This window comes from Falco rusticolus, chromosome 15 (assembly GCF_015220075.1).
Source record: "Falco rusticolus isolate bFalRus1 chromosome 15, bFalRus1.pri, whole genome shotgun sequence".
In the NCBI taxonomy this organism is placed as follows: domain Eukaryota; kingdom Metazoa; phylum Chordata; class Aves; order Falconiformes; family Falconidae; genus Falco; species Falco rusticolus.
This window is the reverse complement of record NC_051201.1, coordinates 11,927,971-11,948,845: the sequence shown is the minus strand read 5'-3', so window position 1 is coordinate 11,948,845 and position 20,875 is coordinate 11,927,971. Positions and strand designations below refer to the sequence as shown.

At 37.7% G+C, this 20,875-nt stretch overlaps 1 long non-coding RNA gene and 1 other non-coding gene across 2 annotated transcripts; both read left to right on the top strand.

The window, feature by feature from the left end:
* Positions 1 to 506: 506 nt before the first annotated feature.
* Positions 507 to 19,900, top strand: LOC119157871. Its single transcript, XR_005107687.1, has 8 exons — positions 507 to 1,217; positions 3,440 to 3,529; positions 6,982 to 7,111; positions 8,234 to 8,336; positions 11,232 to 11,311; positions 14,355 to 14,442; positions 15,876 to 15,977; positions 19,645 to 19,900. It is a non-coding gene; the product is annotated as an uncharacterized LOC119157871 (long non-coding RNA).
* TRNAT-AGU lies at positions 16,288 to 16,361 on the top strand. The gene has a single exon. It is a non-coding gene; the product is annotated as a tRNA-Thr (tRNA).
* Positions 19,901 to 20,875: the final 975 nt, after the last annotated feature.

The window sequence follows — 20,875 nt, the reverse complement described above, 5'->3', positions numbered from 1 at the left end:
GAATTATTTTAATGTACACTATTGAAATAATACAGAACTGCTTTTTTATGATCGGGCTGTTAAATAGGCCCACAGAACTTCACTTTCCAGGTGCACAGGGAAACCAGAAGAATATTTCTGCTTAAAACTACGATCAAAAGCCTTAACTGAAATTCAGTTGTAGGTGGCAGTTCTGTGGGGCCCGATTTAATGTGTTTTTCAGTATCCAGAGCTTTGCGACAGCTCTTGATGACAGCAAAGCGATATACTGTGTCGACGCACAGATTTGTGTGGTTTTAAAATGTAAAAGTCAACAGGAGAACTCGAGTGATGTGAGGAGAAATGCGCAGCGGGACCTGGCGCAGCTCCCTCACAGGCGAGCGCCAAACTGGGCGGCCGCTGCTGGCGGGTCGGCCCCCGTTAAAGCCGCCGAAGGGGTTTTGGCGGGAGCGGCCGCAGGGACCCCTTGGCGCCACCGCTGACTCCGGCAGAGGGTGGCTGGGGCGACCGTGAGGTGACGGCACAGGGCTGTGTGCCCGCGGGTAGTCGGGGGCTTCTGGAAGCTGAGGGTGGAAAAGGCCTCTGTCATTTCGCTAGTGTGTATGGTAGCAGGGGGTTTAATGTTAACTTAGTTTAGATGAAGCCTGCTGGGCAGTCATGAGCAAACTCGCAAATGGCTGAAGAAAAGCCTTTTTCAAAATATCTTTGGCAAAATTTGTAGCGGTCTTGGCTGAGATGTGTGGCCTGAGAGCTTATTGTGCTGCACTTTGGTGGGCCAAAATCAAAGAAACAAGTGTTTGAAAGACTTGAGGGAGACTTCGTGAGATTTGAAGATAGCTATTACTTTTTATGAGAGGAAGAATAATTGGGGAAACAAACCAAACCGAATTTCCTTCCCCTCCAGAAAAATAAAAATAAAATCTGCATCAGTCAGCCTTCCTTTCTTAACCAGATGTGGTAAATCCGCTCCAAGGTAGTACCAAGGAAAGGATGTGACCTTTCCTTAGACAAGTGGAACTTGAAATATTCTCCTCCTGTTCTTGTTTTCATACTCCCCCTCGTGGACCAAGCTGTCAAAAATAATTTCAAGGAAAAACATTCCTAAACTTTCCTCTGTTCCTTTACAGATCCAATTTAAAATTCTGAGGGGACACAGTGATGCTGTGAGCTCCTGCCACTTTTGCTTTGAAGACACAAAAATGCTTTCATGCTCTTACAATAGAACAGTGAAGCTCTGGGTATGTTATGAATGCAACAACAAATGAAAAAAACCCCAACATCTTAAAGCTGAAATCAAACAACGAATGTTATACAGGCATGAAGACTGGCTGAGTCATCAATGAGCCTTCTGAAGATATTTTACTGAAGTTTAAAAATAGCAGCTGTAAATGTTTTTGCGCTCACAGATAAATAGTAAAACTATCTCATACTTCGAACATTCTTTGACATTAAAGAGTGACTCTTGTAAGAATATGTAGCATACAATGAATTAGAGCTGTAGTTTATTAATATTTTTAAATTGTGAGTTGATACACAAAGCTTACTCTTTTTCTTCTGAAAGTTCCTTTTTCTGACTTCTTTATGTGGCGGTGTGGGACCACACAGTTATCAGCATGGCCATGGTGTTTTAATACTTGTCGCTTGCTTTTTCCTTTTATTTAAATCTTGATTTGAACCCTTTATTTTCTTGTTCATCCAAGTTTTGTATAGTTAGTTGGGGTTTCCCTAAAATTCCAGCCACCTGAGGCAGGGCAACAGTGAGATCTGAACTGGGGAAGTGTACAGGTTCTGGGTGGTCAAATCTAAATCTAGTCTAAAAGTCTTGGAGACATAAAAGTTAGGCGAACCCTTGAATTTTATGCAAGCAAATGACAATGCAGCTGTGCTAAATAGATTGCAGGCATTGCAATTTGGCATATATTAAACAGGCATGGCTTGATTCAAGAATTGGTAATGAGTTATAGTAATGCCTTAATATGATAGGAATACAGATGAAATAATTTTATGAAGGATCTAAAGTGTTGACTTCTTACCAATGCAGTACTAGGTTTCTACTTTTTTTCAGACTTTTTTTCACACATCCTGAAAAAGCCCAAGAAGCCCAAAAGTGTAAAAACCAGACAGTTTTCAGGTTAGCACCACTAAGTTATCCAAGAGCTGTCGATGGCTAGATCCAAGAAATCAGGAAGTCTAGAATGAAAGAAGTCCTGTCTCTTAACAATCAGTTCCAACGTGAATTAACATGTGGAGATCTTAAGCAAATAATTGTAGATAGGAGAAATAAACATTATACACATATGACAAAAAGATAGTCCTTTCCTGAAATCGCTTAAAACTCTCTGTGTAAAAGCCTAAGTAGATAGAAGATGATGGAGAAACACAATGGCCTTAAGTTGTACCAGGGGAGGTTTAGATTGGGTATTAGGGAAAAAATTATTCACCAAAACAGTTGTCAAGCATTGGAACAGGTGCCCAGGGAAGTGCTCGGGTCACTTTCCTTGGAGGTCTTTAGAAGACATGTAGACAGTTTGAGACGTGGTTTAGTGGTGGACGTCACAGTGCTAGGTGAACAGTTGGACTCGATCTTAAAGGTCTTTTCCAACCTAAAAGATTCTATGGTTCTGTGATAAATTAACCAGCAATGTAGTATGGGTCATCATTTCAGCACTTCAGTAATCTGTTGGTTGCTGTTTATGAATCACAAAACAGGCGCTTAAGTGGGATTTTGCAGTATGGGAGAGATTTCCTGTTATTTATAGGTGACTCCTTCAAAACATGAAGGGCAACAAAGGGGAACTCAAATTTTGAGAATGTAACAACTGGGTGACAAAGGCTGGCATCAAAGGTAGGGCAGAAGTGAAACAATGTCTAGGGATAAATCACAAGGCTTTATATTTGAAGACAAGAGGCTTGTATTTGTGACTGATTCGTCAATCAATGAAGGAACGTGAATAGAGGGTATAATATAACAGACAGTAAAGGGAAATCTGTGGAAGAACATTGCACATGGATACAAGTAGGCATTTTTGAAGAAAATTATATTGTAGTAATTGATGGAGGGATGGCAGGCCTTGAGAGTGTGAGTTTTAACTATGTGAATGAGAATCCAGGATTTAGGTATGGACATGGACGTAAGAGTCTAAGGAGAACTCCTTCCAAGAAATTTCTGGTGAAAACTACTGTGATGGGAAGGACATAAATAGAAGTCTGGGTGTGGTAGATGAAGAACTCTCTTTCAGTCAGTCTTGAAATGAAAAGAAGGAATAGAGAGTCTGAGATTTTAAGAATAACTGAAGACTAGTGATTTCACAGTTTCTGTTTTCCCTTATTGAGTGATGCTTTGTATTTTTTTACAATTTAGCAAGGCATGTCCTAATGTTTTCCCTTATTTTGTGATGCTTTGTATTTTTTTACAATTTAGCAAAACACTTCCTAATCAAACTCATTTGGATTTATGCAGGGATGTTGAGAAAGGTTTTCCTGTTCAAGTTTTTGAAGACGAACACACTGCCCCAATTTCTGAGTGCATCTTGACTCCTGATGACAGAAGGTGACCATTTTCTATCTTATTAAAAAAAAAAAATGTTTTTTGCGATGTCAAGGTTCAATTTCAGCGCATGTAGAAACACTTAGTACAAAACTTAGAACAAATAAGTTACTTTTTCAATCCTTCCTATGGTTTCCTAACTTGTATTACATTAAAGTCAAACTTTTTGCTTAGTTTTGTAAGTGATAAGTCATTCTGTTATAATTTTGTCTTACATCTTCCTTCCTCCATACACTCCTCCTACTTTCTCTCCTTTGTTGTACTTTCGTTTATGCTGTCCATGCTCTGCTTGCACACTGTTTACTGTTGGACTCCCACATGAACTACCATAAATCTCACCTTGTTCTCACCTACAATTTGTACAGGAGCTCTTAAATCTTTTCTGTTTTGCATATGAAGCCTGCTGAATAAAGCATGAACCTCTTTATTGTCTTAAATGCATGTTGGAATAGTCTGATAGATTATGGCCTCTTTCAGGGCAAAGGACGCATCTAATTCTGTTTCTGAGTTACACAGGGCTGGGAGTCTATCTTTGACGTGTGATCTGAAAGGGGTATATAAATTTATATCACTCTATAAAAGAACAACATTGAATTACCCAAGGTTCAGGGGTTCACCTGTCAGTGAGATTTATACCTTCATAAAATTTCTCTTCTGTCTGTATTGTTTATTAATATTATATAGACTTACCATTAAGCCTGTCTTGTCAATTAAAGAAGAAACGCATCTTAATCTAGTGTCAATCTGTGGACATAATAATTAAAGCAACTGCAGCATATATTGATATATATGGTTAAGCAGGTCAAGCAGTGCCTCCAGGGGTACTATTTCTGGCATATTTTATCATTATGTCATAGTTTAAATCAGTTTTTATCAGATTGTAGAGCTGACTGATTAATTTTTTGATCACTGAATAGTACATATGCTACACTGCCTATTGCAATTGTGTATATTTTTGAAACTGCTAAACAGCAAGTAAAATACACTATTGTGTACAGCCCTAGAAATCACTTTCCAATCAAAAAACACTACCAGTTCATAAATGTCATGTGGTCTTTTGCATTATGTATTTCTTTTTAGGAGCAGAGATTGTGTTGGTTGCAGGAAGTATACACATATGGAGAAAATAAAATAGATTTTAATAATATAATTGTATTTTTAGTTGTTAGAATGTTAATTCATTGAGTTTATTGGGCAAAATGTATAAAAGCAACAGTTTTGGAACATTATAAAAGTAAAAAGCCACAATGGTACTAAAAACATGTGTCACATTGGTGCCTTTGAATATAAACATTACTTTAGATATTTGGGAATATTTTAATGAAACTGTATGAGGGAAAAATTTTGGACTTCCCGTTTAATGGAAACCTGCCAGTTTTGGTAAACTTCATTGAATAGCTTTGTTGTCTAATGTGGCTTTATGTTTGTGCAGAGCAGCATCTGTGGTAGAGGGTTACCCAGCAACATAACCACTGAAAATCAAAAAAACATTACTGACAATAACACTTCATATTCATTAAAGAAAAGACATCATAATGGCTTTAAAATTATGCTGATGTTAGAAATAATTAAATAACTTTTAATGGATGAAATAAAATTGAGTTGGCTGCTTGCACTGAAAATTACATACATGACATTTTTGTTATTAGTTTCTATCTGAAATATAAATAATCCTTTTTTCAACTAAGCTATGCAATAATTTTTGCTGTAGTCTTTGAAAAATCTATTTTAAATTAGTGGGTGTGAAGATGTTGAATCATTGTCAGAATTAAATGTTGTCATTTATTTTTAAAATACCTTTTAAATGAAAACATTGATTGCTGTTTTCATTAACGTTACTTTTAGAGTGGTAACATCATCATATGATAACACTGTTAAGGCTTGGGCTGTGGAAACAGGAAAAATACTTTTATGTATCCTTTTGAATGCATATTGCAGAAGATACAACTGTAAAATTTGGATTTATTGCTTTGTTACTTATAAGTAAGAAAACACGTTCTTTGTTAACACAATACAGTATAGTTAGGGTAGGTGAGCTTGACTTTTAGTCCTAGTTTTGGTACGGGTAATTGCTTCATCTTGGGTAAGTCTCCTGATGAATGTCTGTGTTATTTCAGATACAAATGGGTATGATAATAATAACCTGTCTCAGAAGATACATTTAGGAATGATTAACAATTTAGGATTTGAACAGTGCAGCTTTGTCTAATTTTAAGTTTATAGCTAATGCAAAAAAAAAAAAGAAAAGAAAAAAAGAAAAATTGGATATAAAGACATCTATCAGCTTTTACCAAGACAAAGTAGCATCAAAAGCCTTCTTTCTGAATCTGCTGTAAAACTCTCTTTAACCCTCAAGCATGTTTCTAAAACCTTTTATTTTCTCTTCGGTGGACGGTAGAACATGAAGGCATTGTAACTTTAGTATTTCTTATAATGGCAGATATGTGGTATCTAATTTAGACAAAGAAAATACCATATATGTTTTTGATGCAGTAAGAGCAACATTACCGGCACATACCCAAAGTAAGATTTACAACTTTTACATCTTGTTTATGCAGCTCTTGATTTTTTTTTTATTTCTTACCAAAAATTGAGAAAATTAATTAATTCAGTTCAGTTCAAATATCCTCACTTGAGAAAGGCAAAATAAACTTACCTGTGAGACATTAAACCAGTGTTTTCCAGAATAAGCTTATAGAAAGGAGATAATGGGCCAAAATTAGACTAACAGTGATTCTTTTTTGAACAATAATTTCCCTTTGAAGGTAATTTCACTAGTGAGACCTCGGTCCCTTGAGGCTTCCATTCAGGACTGCAGGTCAGGGAGTTTGCCATTCTTGCAGAATCAGCTTAAAAATATATGAGCAGTCCTACAAATGTTAAATTAGCATATGGTTATCATGCTCCTGTGAATCAGAACCTGATGGTAAAATCATTTGGATTTAAAAATAAAAAGTGCAACAAATGGATCTAATACTTTTATTAGAACTGCCTCTGTTAGGTGAAGCCATCAGGACATACTTTGCTTACATTATTTTAATGGAGCTATTTGTGTTCTTAAAGTATAATTACTTGCTTAAGTGCTCCCTAAGAGTCTGAGCAGTTAACTGTCATTGGCTTTATGGGGCCACGCTTCTGGACTTACTTTCAGGAATGGAGTGGAGAAATATCTTGCTACAGGGCAGAATGTGAATTTCTGTTAACTGTATATGTTGAATGCCTGGCTACAAATTCAAATTTCTTACTATCTGCAGTAACTATGAGGCCTCTTTTTCACTGAGAGGTAGGTGGGGAGGTGTCGTAGCCAGTGAAACAGCAATTTTGAAATTACAGTGTTTTGCAAATAGACTGATGCATAGATGCTATGGCTAGTTCTGGCTTTCAGACCTGTGTTCTGAGACCCAGATGTAATTATTCAAAATAACTAATATTCTCACTTGATGTTTTTTGTATAGGTCATCACAAAAGTACAATCACAAGATGTTGTTTTGACCCAGATAACCAAAAAGTGACTTCAGTATCATATGACAAGGCCATAAAGCTATGGGATATGGTGACACGATCCACTTCAATTACAATTAATGAGTAAGAAACAGTACTATAGTTAATTATCTGTGGCATTATTTGCATCTTTCACAATTATCAGTGAGATTTATGCTAAGATTTGTACTAGAGAATACCAACAAGGTATTGAACTAAATAATGTTATATATAAGCAAATTACATATACAGAAAGTGTGAATAAAACGGTCCACTCAAGTTTCCTGCTGTAAATAACTGAAAAAATTGTATTTTGATGATTGTAAGCATTTCTAGTGCTGTTTTTTTAGAGCTTCTACGTTCTTGGGTATATGTAGAGGCAGAAGATAGCATATGCAATATGGTACTGCAGTATAAACTTGTTCTCGTTTCTGCTAATTAGGAAAAATGTAGAATTGCTGATGAATGAGGAGATAAAATATTACTTAGAATAGTGAAGTCTTTAAAAACATTATGGAGTGAAGCAAAAATAATACAGAGAAAAGGAGAAAATATATCTAGATGTTGGGAATTGATAATTAATCCTGAGTTCTTACAGAATATTTTGTGATAATTAGGTTTGGCACTGCAACCAGATCACCTTAGCCCTTCATAAAATTCATGGGCCTCAGAGCAGCCACAGGATGATCTACTCTGCTCTTAATGAGCTCCAGTAAAGACCTCACAGATGTCCAATCTCTTCCGTTGTCTCACTGTGTTAATCATTACAAAGATTTTCCTCAGGTGGACTATTCTGGCTGCAGCTTAAGCTCTCATGTTTCTGTTTAGATCCACTTCAGACATGGAGATCAGATATGTATCTACAAAAATGTAGACTTGTTTTTGTCTACATTTATATATATATCCAAGAACTTCTATTACATCATTACATCTGCTGAGTCATCTTTTCAGTAAACCATTGTTATTCATTTAACATTTAATTATTGTTTCCTATTTTACTGATCATTCTTGCTGTTGATCTCATATCTTTCCAATCAGCCCACATTTTTCTTGAATTATATGGCTCTATAATGTAAAGAGTATTCCCTCCACCAGGAAAAAAACAGAAATTAATTATTACTACATGCTTCTTTGTGGTTGTGCCTCTGTTCATACATCCTGGGATGAGATTTACTCTTATTTGATAGTGAAGAGGAGTCAGAATTTGTTGCTTCCTTTTTTTTGCAGAACTGTGATGTAGTCCATTGTTCCCACTCCGTATCTGTGGATTCTGCAGTGGATTATTTGTGTTTGTACAGAATGTCAGACTTGACAAAATTGACCTGATCAGGTAGCATGCATATTAGATAGTTGATAAAACACTGTATGACCCTTACAAACTACAGTGACAACAGCATTGTTTCCTGTAGAGGCTGTTATAACCCTTTTATTTTCTTGATAATTTCTTCAATTTGTGAAGACAGTTTTGAATTTTAACCTTCTCCCTTGTATAACTGCAGACCCTCTTTGGCTTCATTTTGTCTCTGTACTCTTTATATTATTACCTACATTATTAATGGAAGTATGAAATGGGACTGGATTCAGGACAGATGCCGTGGACCCCAGCTCAGTATGTACTTTTATTTTCACAGTGAACCAATTATGGCCACTCTCTGAGTACAGATACCGTTTTCCCAGCTCATTTCTCCTTATATGCTTTTGGAGAAGGTCATGCCCAGTGCCAGAAGCCTTGCTCAGTATGATCTCCTGAGTCTTCACACGCTAAAGTCTTGTATCTCTCGCTGAAGTCAGTAATACAGTAAAAACATTAGGTCAATTTAGGATATTGTTACCATTTTAAGAAGGAAGTTTGCAACAATAGAGATGTCAAATCAACCGTTAAAAATATCAATGGCTTTAAATAAACTCAACCATTTTAGCTTTGAATTCTTAAAACAATAATCAGAGAGAGAGTCTGCCTTTAAACACTGTAATAAAATTGTCTTTGAGGGATTAGGAATTACTTTGGATGGGAAATTCAATCTGGAACATTGTAATGCTTTTTTTAAATTGCAGTGACTACAGCGTTGTTTCCTGTAAGAGATGCTCATAATCCTTTCCACACTGTAGATTGCAGGAAGCCCTAGAGTCCTCACCCAGTTCTGAAACGTTCAGATTTCTTTTCTGATGAGTATCACTGCTTCCAAGATCAGACTTTAATCTAGAGTTGTTTAATATTTTCCCCCTGAATGTTTGAGTTGAAATTTACATGTGGAGATGGATGCATGCTATTTATTTAATGAAAAACGGGTGGCTTTTTTTGGTAATTTACTTGTAGTAAAATGTGGTTGTGTTGTAGCCACTGAACAATTTCTTGTTAAGCTGCGAACAACAACAACAACAACAACAACAACAACAACGAAAGCTGGTCACTTGTCACTTAACAGCAAGGTTTCAGTCCTGCAAAATGACCTAATCCAGTACGAGATTTAAAACTGTGCTGGCTGTGAGGTTGTAAGCAGCTCCAGAGACTTCACTGAACTATTCCTATAGTTAAAATTCAGAATATGCTTATGATGCTTTCCTGGATGAAGAGAGGATGCTCAATGTTGCAGGAGGCTCTTTGAGAGGTTTGTAATGGCTACAAAAGGTCACTCTTCCTGTGTTTTTCATCTGTGTTTCAGGGGACAAGCAATGCTATCTCAGATTGCTGCTGTACCGCTGATGGTCATTACTTGTGCACAGCATCCTGGGACAAAAGCTTAAAAATACGGGATATAAAGACAGGAGAATTTTAGTGTCATGAACCCGTTTCCTTGAACCAAAGACATGAGGGTTCTGTTAGTTCCTGCCATTTCAGCCAGGGTGGTGAGTTATCTTAATACTAGTGCATGATGTATCTCGATACCTACATACAGGACATTTCAGATCAGCCATGAGTGACAACTCAAATCATGTAGGTAATTAATTAATCATTTCCAAGATAGAATGTTTAATTATGAGAAAATGATGTCCATGTAAAGAAGTTGATTGAGGCTAATGGTCTGTGTTCTGTATTAACCAGGCAACTGGAAACTTGCTTAGCTGGTATACCCATCAAGAGGTATAATAAAAAGATCATAATGGAGTAAAAGCACAGTACTATGTTAGAAGATTAACTTAGCACTTGTGGATATTACCCTAACATTAGTTAATTGAAAAAACCCCCATGTTCAGTAATACTGTACTGATCTGTAATAATTAGGAAAACGTGGATATCTTTGTTAGTACCCCCAAAATAATGTTACTTCACAGCCCAAACAACGTATACTAGCAATGTACTGAAAAACTTCATGGATGTTCTCAGCTACGCTGATCGAGCACATAAACTACCATGTTTAAAGCAGGTGGTATTTACGAGTTAGACCAAGACAGTTTGGCACCTGGCACTTGATGTCTCCTTGAGGCTTGGATGAATAGGAGGAAGAAACAGACTCTCCAGTTTACCTGTATCTGAGTGGAGGTAGTGGGGAGCTGTTTCTTACTGCCTTAGTTCCATTACTTTCACTAGATCACAGACAACTCCCAGTCCCTACACAACATGAAATCTGTTAACTGCTGACTGCTACTGTGCAGAAACAGCTTCTCTTCTCTTCACTGGGGTGGACTAATTATGAGTTTCTGTACATTGTGATCTTATCGGCTGTTTTCTTTTGAAACTTCACATCCGAATGCTCCAGTAAAGGTGACTCCTGCACTGCTGACAGCAGGTTAATCTGCGGTCATAGCCAGTGCCTTCTGAGGCAGGCAACTCACATAAATAAATAGCAACTCTGTGGGGAAAAATATACCTGTGGGTTGAAGACAAGAAAATGCAGATAGGCCTGTGAATATTGGAATCTGAAAACATGCTTTCCACACTAAACTCTACTTTTTTTGTTTTATTCACAGTTGACCTAACAATTCTGAAAGTATTCTCTGTATTTTAATTTTTAAACAAGGTATCTCCTTAACTTTTAAGTCAACAAAATTTTCATATGTTTTTTTCCACTTCCTTGTGTGATTGCTAAATTTAGGATTAATATTTACAAAATTAAGAACATTACCAAGTAGCTGAAAGGAACCTCTATTGTCTTGTTAAGACATGACTAATATCTCATTATTTAATTTTTTTTATAAAGTCTGACTCGCTGTTAGAATGAGCCTCTTTTATTTGTCTGTGTGACAAAGCAAAGCTAAAATACAACATTTGGATTTTACATTTCAGCATCACTTGTGTCTGGTGGATATGACAACACTATAGCTATATGGGATACAGATGCAGCCTATAAAAGGCTAAGCTTAAAGGTACTGAGATCTTTTTTGGTCACTAGTTTGATAAGACGGTATAAAATGTATTGCTGGTTTAAAAGCGTTGTATATTTAATTATCTGTCAAATATCCTTGCCTATCGTTTTTAGAGACAGGCAGGAATATATCCTGGATTTGTGTGATTTAATTTCCTAGAACAGTATATTCTTATGCAATTAGCTACAAAGATATTACCTTTGTCAAATCAGTTGTTAATAAGCTATTACATTTCTCGTTTTATGAACAAGCTTATTTAAGGATTGTATTGCATGGAGTGGTACCTGTGTTCTAGGAGAGAGTTTCTTCCAACATGTAACAAGAGCTTGGGTAGCACACATATTAATTTTGAAATGCCACACTCTGTATGTTTACACGCTTACTTATGTCCACAAAAAACTGTGCTAAAAGGGAAGCATTAGAAAAAAAGTAAATATTGGTGTTGAGGTTCTCAGGCTTAGCTCAGTTCCTAGGTTACATAGTTTACATTACTGCTTATAGTGACAGGGATGTGGTTGAAAACGTTAAGGTACTTTTTACGATGAAAAATTGTATAAACAAAGTAGCTAGTCAGTATTTAGCTATCCCTGCTTGGAGCTAGGCCTCCTCATTTCTTCCATATCCATGGTAATACTACCCAAAATTGGAGGCAGTAATTAATACCTGCAGGGAAAAAAAAAAAAAAAAAAAAAAGCAGCGCAACTCTCATTAGGTACTGCAGCTACTGCAAATTTCCCAATTCACAGCAATCACTGTAACTAACTCAGTTTCCCATAAAAAAGAAGGCATCTGTTTAAATGATTGTATCTTTGTAACTATGGAGAATTCCAGTTTAGGATCTGTGCTTTGGTGTAATTATATTCTGGAATCATAACTAAATTTAAAAATATTTTTTAAAGATTCTTCTATAAACCCCATGTTTTATGTAGGCATGTTTGACTGCTTCTCTGTGCTGGAAAAATGTATGTTCATCTTTTTATTGTATTTCTCAGGTGTGGCATTTGTCTATCAAAATGACCATGCTTTCCTAAACTCTTACTGTTTATATGTGTATTACATAAAGATGTACAAACATTTATACTTAAATGTGTTAACATCCCATTAATTTATATGTATGTATCTGTAATACCATTCATGGTATTTACTCCCTAGCTGGAATAAGTAATTTGTTTTAGATTTTAACCTGTTTCGATTCTTATGCCAGCTCAGTGCTGTTAACCTCAAATTAGCTGTGCTGCAGTTGTCAGGATAAGGATATCCGATACAGCTGCTTGACTTGGCCTGCTTTCAGAACTGGTTTCCTTCCCTTAAAATGGAGGCAAGTTGCTGTCTGTTCCCACAGCTCTTCCCTCTGTTATCACGTGATAAATAGCCTCAAGATTTTTTAGGTAATGAATTTTAGAAGTCGACTTTCTTTTTACATTTCTTTTTAGAACTGTTCAAAAAATAGAAAAGACCTATGCTTAAATGGAGCTTAAAGCCATGGTAACTGTGTAGTTGTCATTCTTCCGAGTGCTACAGCTGGTGGTCTGCTTACCAGAGGTGGTAACAGCCACTGTTTACAGGTATATGTATGAAACTATGAACTTCATAGCAACTTTTTTTCTTGACGGGACATGAAGCAGTCTAGATAAGAATTTTCTCACTGAATTTCAAAATGCATTTATGGTACAAATAGTTAGTTTTATTATAATGAAGGGTTTTTTCCTTGTCTTACAGTCAAATTTTGCTTTACTGTAGGGTCATTGGGACTGGGTAACACATGTTGCGATTGGCGAAAACAAGGAAAGGATTCTTTCAGCCTCAAAAGTAATTGCTAATTCCTGATGGGCTTTCAGGAGCTAACTTATAAATAGATGTGAAGATTTCATCCCTTGTTTTCAACTTGTTTTTTGGTATAAAATTTAACAATAGTCAGGTTACTCATAGAAGTGCTAAGTTGTAATCAGTAAGTACAGAGAATCTTAAAAATAAGTTAAGTGTGTTTATCTTTTGTTATTTTAAAATGTGTGGGCAGTTTAAGATACCTAAAGATTTTTTTCTAAAAACGTGATGTTTATATGTGAGAGGGCTCAGTGCTCATATTGAGAGGGCTCATCTGCTGAGGTGAGATTTCATCCTTATGGTAATGATGTAAACCACTTGTTTGGTAATATGCAAATACGTCAAAATAATCGCATCTTTTTCTCAGGATTCTACTTTGAGGTTATTGAATATTGAAAAGATGGATCATATGCCTTCAGTAGTAGAAACTGGAAAAGCAAGAGGCTCAAAAATTGCATCACCTTCTGTTTCTCCTGATCTTTAAATTAATGGGATGTTAACACGTTTAAGTATAAATGTTTGTACGTCTTTATGTAATACGCATATAAAGCTAAGACTTTCCACTAACCTTGCTCTGCCCTAGTATTCTGTATGAGGAATAATAAAATACCTTGTACTAATCCATGAAATAGCTGTGATGTATCAGGTAAAGAATAAAATCCCCAGGAGTAGAAATCTTATTTATGCTGCATGGTAGATAGAGGATAAAATTAATTACTTGTCCTTTGGAAATTTTAAACAATTTTAAAGGAATACATTAGTCCCACATTCAATCTTACTAAAGGAAATAGCTATATGTAAATTATCAATAGGTTTCCTTCCATTAGATAAACCATTCTTCTTTACTATGGCAAACAAAGAATCCTTGCTCTCAGTGCACATCAGAAGAGATTTGTGAGTAAAACCATGAATAAGGCCATGAACTTGTTGCCATACCTCTTAAAATTTTTTTGTGAAGGAGCTTTCAGGCATTGCAAGTAAGTTGTGGTTTCATTCTGACATGATGTAGCACAAATTAATTCTGTGTAATAAAGGCTCCCTCCAACAAGGAGTGTGGTATTTTCCCTACCCTTTCTTAGGAGCAACCCTGAGATGATTATTATGTGAGATGAGTATATGCGAGAATGTCACTTAATAAAAGATTAAGTGTCTGAAAACGTTTGGAAGCCCTATTCCTAAAAACAGTGTTTTCAACCTTTTTAACATTTCTTTCTAAAAGGGACTTAAAGTGGGGCGAAATAGTCACAGCTGAGCATGTGACACCCTGGAATGCAGTTAAGCTGTGGAATACAAAGAGATCCAAGTAGGTAAGTTTGGGTTTTTTTCCTTGTTTAAATTATGTGAATTGTGTAGCAACAATTACACTTGAATCCAAAGTTAAATGGAAAATATTTTTAGGGAATAGTATGTTTTCTACAGATTTATGGCTTTGAATAAGTATTAGGTGATAAACTGTATTATTTTCCAGCATTCTTTCCCCTTCTTTACTCCTTAATTAAATATTATTGTTTTGTTACAGAGGCTAGAAGAAAATGCTGCATCTATGCTCCTCTTTTTTTTTTTTTCTTTTTTTTAAGTAGATCACATAAAATAGGTGTGTTTTATAGCTGGATTAATTTGGCTTTAATGTTGTTAGTAATACTGAACTAATTTATGTTAGAAAACATTAGTCCTAGAATAATTAATGTTATATTAGAATTGAAAGTGTTCTTTCTTTCTTTACTGTTTGTAGCTGGAAAAATCAAAGCTCCAATTTTTTCCACTGAAACAGGAAAAAAAGCAGTTGCTGTATAGAGGCTTGGTTCATTTTGTGTTAGTGATGTGAGGATGTTGGAAATTTTCTTTTGAATGAATCTTCTTTTTATTTCCCAAATTGAGAAAACCAAGAAAAAATGAATTCTTACATTCTGGTTTTAATAAAGCCAGTAAGTTTTATTACTTACTGCTGTTTTCTGTCCATTGCCATCACCTGTTTTATGCTTGGGTGCCAGATGAATCAGCTTGTCTTCAGCCCTGAACTGATCTCACCTGCAGCAGTAGGCTCATATTTGTATGCAGCATAGGTTTTACAGAGAATGTGATAATTACAGACAATTCATAAGCTGGAGATTTATCTGCATATTTTCTGGCTCTTATACTGCCATGGTTTGACTAATTCACTCTGTCCCTGTTCTCACCTGATGAGAAATTTGTATGACTGTTTCAGACCAAGTCAGTGTGGCTTCCCTTCTGTGGGAGTTATTTGAATAACATCTATAATTTGGCTGTAAATACGCCTTGGTTGCCTGTTAAATTGCCAAAGCGATCTTTGTGCTTTGCAGATTCTGATCACAGTCCAAGCCTGTAATCAGGTCTGTTCATGGAGCTGAGCCTTTCCTGATAACCTTAGCTGGTGGGCCAGGCTCCGTGTTTGCTCATGGCTCAATCCTGCCTGGTGGCAGCTCCGTCCCTCTCTTGGCAGGGTCCACCCTTGTCTGCTGCCCTGTGCAAGTGATGGGCTGAAGGGCCGGGGCCCTGAGGGAAGGCGTTGTATCGGTGGCAGCATCAGTTCTGCGTGAAGGATTCGAATTAGCTCTATAGAAAACCACCCAGATAACTTATTGTAGTTTGTAGCTTTTTGTAGCTTGTGCAAACATGCACCTTTTTCAGGCACTCCAGTGTTATGTGTGTGCGTAGATCATAAAGTGCATAAGCGGTGTGTGCAAATGCATACTGGGGTTTGATTTTTGCATCATTACAGATGATTGCAGCATGTAATTGAGGCCCAGTCCTCCCTTGGTATCTTCCACTGTGAGCCTTGGGCCATCGAGACACAGCGGGATGGTGGGACGGGAGCCTAGCCGTAAGTAAATAGCGTTTTGTGGAAATGCTGACACTTAGGTGTTTTCTTTCGGTCTTTACACGTGTTGTGCCAAAACAGACGCTAAGGTGCCGAGCAACGGCTCGCCCCGCCTGTCCCCCGCTGCAGGCCGAAGCGCCGCTGGCCCCCAGCCGAGCCGGAGCTGGCGGGGGCTGAGTTCCCAGCCCGGCCCTGCCGCCCGCTGGGAGCCGCTCCGCCCGTAGCGGGGCCGGGCCGCTGGCTGCTGCGGTACCGGGGCGCGGCCGAGCCAGGCCGATGTATTGGGGCTGCGCAGAAGCTCAGCCTATCGCCGGGCGCCGTGGCTTAGTTGGTTAAAGCGCCTGTCTAGTAAACAGGAGATCCTGGGTTCGAATCCCAGCGGTGCCTGCGCGGGGCGGCCCGTCTGTTTTGCCGGCGGGGAATCGCAGGGCCCGGCGAGCTGCGCTACGCCCACGTGTCTTCTCTTGTCTCCACAGCTTCAACCGCCTTTCAGGGAGGTAAACGGAACTATTATTTCCTTCTCTCTCTTTTTTTTTTTTTTTTTTTTTCTTCCCTCTTGTAGTTTGAGTGCGTGTTGACTCGGTGTCCGCTGCTGAGGCGTTCGTCACCCATCAGTACCAGACCTACCTTTCACTTCTTACTCACTTGTGTTAACTCAAACCTGGCTTTTCCAAGTGAAAATGGTAATAAAAGCCCTGTGCTGTTCTCCGTGCAGTGACACGGCAGAAGGTTTTCCTAGACATCTTCAAAAACCAAAGGCCAAATCCTGCCCCATTAGGCTTGTGAATTAAGCCCAGTGAATGTATTCCAGATTTGTGTTACTGCAAGCAGAGGTAGAATCTGTCCTTAGATCCAAAGACAAGACTGAAAAGCCATTAATACAAGTCCCACCCTAGCAGCTGTATCCTCAGGTGGTTTTTTGCAGGTTTTTTACTCCCAGCAGTGATGGGAGTAATGGGATTCACAGGCACATTTTGAGGTCAGGTTATCACAACTCCGATATGCAGCTACATCCCAGCTGTTGGTGGCCCCAAAGTGCAACGCATAAGTCTTAATATCCAGGATGAGCATCTTTGGTTACAACATTTGCCTGCAGGAACCTTTCTTTGAGTAGTATTTACTGTAAAAATGCAACTTAGATAGTATTTGATATGTGATAAATAGAAGTAAACCATAACTGCAAGTTGCAATGGTTTTAAAAAATGTGGAGTATTTTGGATTTAACCTCTCATAGATTAGCATTGTCTAAAAGAAATCAGAAAGACCTAGAGTTTAAGACAATTGGAAAGTGCAAATTAAGGAAGACTTGGGGAAAAGAAGCTGCAGTGAATGTCAGCCAGGTCCCCTGCTGCTCCTTTTGGTGGCAGTTTGGACCCTGCGGGAAACAAGAATTTTGAAAATGAAAATCTTGTGCAAATGTTTCTGTTCCCCTTATGATTGTAGCTGATACAAAGTCACGTACGTACATTCTAGCACTAAGTTGGAGCGACAGATGAGGTGCCAAGTCCATGAACTTGTGAGATTTTAGTATCAAGAAAACCCAGCAGTTTGGTGTCAAATAAATCCTGCAGTCATGAGCAGTGACACCAAACTCCACTCTGCAGGAAAGGGTTGGCTTGGGCACCTGGCACTGTGCTGGGTGCTGTGTAAGGGAGAGGCACATCTGTGCGTGGACCCAGCAGCCTCTCCTCTGGATTCGGCTGTTGGGATAGTGCCTGTCAGACACCTCTTTCTTCCTGTTAGGGTTCCACTTCCTCCACTTGCAGCTTTTTGCTGCATTAGGAGGATAGTGCCTGAAATGAAGAACAAATTAAAACAAATATTTGGGTAGTTTTTGCACATGCTGTTTGTAGCCAAATGGACTTGTTCTCAGCTCTTGCACAGTAGACAGAGATGACTTAGGGGGTCTGTATTCTGGGTATTTGTGCTGTTACTCTGCTAGTTTCCATCTAGTTTCCTAGTTCCTGTTCTATAGCTTGCAGATGAGAACTGCCAACATTAATGAGTATCTAGGCATCCATCAAAATCGTTAACACTCTTCTCATGCAGCAGCAGAAACAGCATGATGAGCCAGCCAGGATGGCACCAGTGGGCTGGTCACTGTGTACCTCAACATGGGCACCATAAAAAAGGCCTCAAAACGTTTGAGAAAGAAGGACAAAAATAGGAATCCAAATCAGTTCATGAACACAGATCTGATTTGTTTGGATTCTGTAAGAGTGACTGTATTTTTGTGTATTAGTCACAAACACGGACCCCCAGCTTCTGTAACAGATTTCTAGGATGATCTGTGTATTTACGTGGGAAGTAATATTTTAAGCCAATATTTAAGCAAATTGAGTGAACTGTGGCTTTTTTTATTTTGCATAGATTTAATGATATATAAATACATCATATAGGTTGCTTGTTTTGGCTCATACATGGATGTTTTAAATACATATTCAGGAAATCCCTTCATCCGAGCACTGAAATTTCACTGAATGCCCAGAGGGTATGGGTAAAAGGCCTGCTGTGCTGGAGAATTTGCTTATATTTCTTATTTAAGTAACAACATTAATAAGAAATGCAACAAAGTGAAATTCACTTAGATACGCCTGTTCTGCTGACAGTAGCAACATCTCAGTGTTCGGTTATTTCCAAGATTTGCCACCAGCCTTTTCCTTGCAGTAGTAGTCAGCTGGACTGTTCAGTCAGTCCAGTTAACTTAAGTAAAACTATTTCCATAAAAAAGTTTTTTCAGGATTAAGGCCTTTAGCTGTTCTTCTGTTACAGGTAATGTTTAGTTCATAAATTGAGAGCTAGAGTGAGAAGCCTGAGGAACATGCTCATCAATGGGATTGTGTGAAGTGTTTTAATGCACATGATAAACCCACTCCCTCTGTTAAAATGTTATAACACTAGTCATGCCAAAAAGATTCTGTATTATTTATCATGTGAGATTCTACAAAGATAGTTTAAAACAACTAAACAAATCACTAACACTTAAGCTGAACATGCAGGTTGAGTGTGTATGGTTTCTTTGGTTTTGTTTTTTCTTTTAAGTGTGGGAATAGGCCAGATGAAGGCTGCTTAAATCTAAAGTAAGATTGTAGTTATGTATTTGTCAATAGTGTTAAAAATGGATTAAAGCTTATATGTGGTTTGCCAGGTAGCAGGTAGTAACAGCTGTCTTTGCATAAATATTTGCATTTTATTTTTCATGTGAGCTGAATAAGCTTCCTTCTCCCACTCCTCGCCCAAATGTTACATCATCACATCAACAACTGGGGAAGTAAAGCATTTGTACTCTGTATATGATCATGTCATCCACTGCTCTAAGATACAGCAAGTGGTGTTTACAGACCCCCTGGCCCATATGCTGCTGGTGTTTGCAATTTTGAGTTTGGAAATACACATATAATAGTGTGATCTGTTCAGTTCCCAAAAAGTGACAGAGCGCCTGGTCAGATGGGCCTTGCGTATCGAGAGACCTGTTCTTTGTTCCTCAGCTGCTGTTTGGCTCTGGACACGCTGCTCTCAACTTCTGATCTCTTTTGCCATCTGTAAAATTACAATAATACTTACTGATGTCACAGGGTTGCTGGGAGAGTTCATTAATGTTGTATGAAGCACTCTGAGCTTTTGGATAAAATCAATGTTATTAAAGCCATGTTTTTATTTTTCTTCTCAGCAGGTTCAGTCTTCCTGCAGTTAGGTCACGCTGGTGCTAAGGCTCTTCGATAGCGCTGGCAACGTTCGCGGATTCGCAGATGCATCTGGACTGTTTCTGGGAAAAGGGGCCTGACTGCCTTTGTCTTGCTGATGGGGTAGAAAATCAACTTTCAAATAAAACTTTTTATGGGTTTAAGTAAAGTTATTCCTTCAAAATTTAGTACATAGGAGTACTTTTAGTCTTCTTGTTGAAGGTGCTTATTAGCTATTTACATTATTTTCTGCTTACCTACAGAAATATAAGTAATACCTGTTTTTACAGGCTACTATTTTTCTGTCGAGATACTTTTCCTATTTTAATCTCTCAAAATATTGCAACATCTTACATGAGGGTGTGTGATTATTGTATCAATATATAGTTGAAATTGCCTGAGAAGAGGTAAATGTCATTGGTAGCTTGTGATAAGTATTTAGAAAATACTTTAAAATCTTTCTAATTGTAAAAAATGCTGTGTTTTGATGCCAAGCCTAAACCAAATGGCCACAGTCTGTAAGAAAGAAGGATGCATACTATATTTCTTATGACATATTCCCATAATGACTGCTTCCTTCAAATGGAATAAAGTAACACCTGGTAAAGACAGGGAATCCTTGCAAGTTAAGTATGATAAACGATAACCTTTTGTAAAAGTGTATTATAGGAACTCACATATGACCCTGACAGATTCATGCAATAAATACAAATCCCTAGAACTGTTAATTGTGCTCTGATCCTTTTATTCACAGAGCATACAGTGTTCAACATTTTTAGAGCTGTAATGAATCTCTGAAATCATATTAAGGTGGTATCAAAGCATAATTTAATTGCCAGTAGCAAGTATACTGTTTAATTATTTGAGCTGGGAGAGTGAATTCACCTGCCTTTGAAAATTTGGGATGAAGTAAAACAGTATAAGTCCTCGAGGAGTAACTGTTTGGGTCCTCTCTCTGGATATTACACGTAATTTAATCATAATTTTCTCTAATGGTTCTAAAAAATGCACCGTGTTTCCTTATCATTACTTATGTTTCCCTTAATTTTCCAGCTTGTGGGGGCAAGGACAAAATACATGAGTTGTGGATTCATGAACGAGTCAGGAGGCTCTGGATTGTTGATGTGTACTCTGTAATTAGAGGCCCAACATGCAAATTGCCCGCAAATACAACTGGACTTGTGCTGAGCTAAATAGTAGTACCATGCAGTCTCAATT